Below are 437 nucleotides of genomic sequence, written 5' to 3'. Positions count from 1 at the left end.
ATGGCATAATGTTAATGAACACTATGCTGTCGATACACAGGCTTAACCACTACCGAGAAGACAGGAGGGATGAGTAGAGGTAGACCTTTTTACAACCATGAACGCCTGCCCCGGCTAACGGGAGTCAAACAAACAAGCGTGCAATGCTAGAAGCAAACAGACTTTTCAACAACAAAACGATCTAAATACAAAGCCAGGAGATGGTAAACACACCAACGACCCACCTGACCACCAATCGGAACCAATACCGAAAGGTGCCACCATGTCGGTGGAGGGTAGTGAAGACCCGCAAACGGTCTCAGGAGCCGGACACGGGGAGTGGCACTCCCCGGCTAATGCGGAGGAACAGAGTCAACTCAAGCCTGCAAGGAAACGAGGCCTTGCTCACGTCCAGCCACTCACCATGACGGAGATTGGCATTACGTTGATTGACCTAC

Source organism: Gregarina niphandrodes (assembly GCF_000223845.1).
Source record: "Gregarina niphandrodes unplaced genomic scaffold scaffold00079, whole genome shotgun sequence".
Classification (NCBI taxonomy): domain Eukaryota; phylum Apicomplexa; class Conoidasida; order Eugregarinorida; family Gregarinidae; genus Gregarina; species Gregarina niphandrodes.
This window is presented reverse-complemented; position numbering follows the sequence as displayed.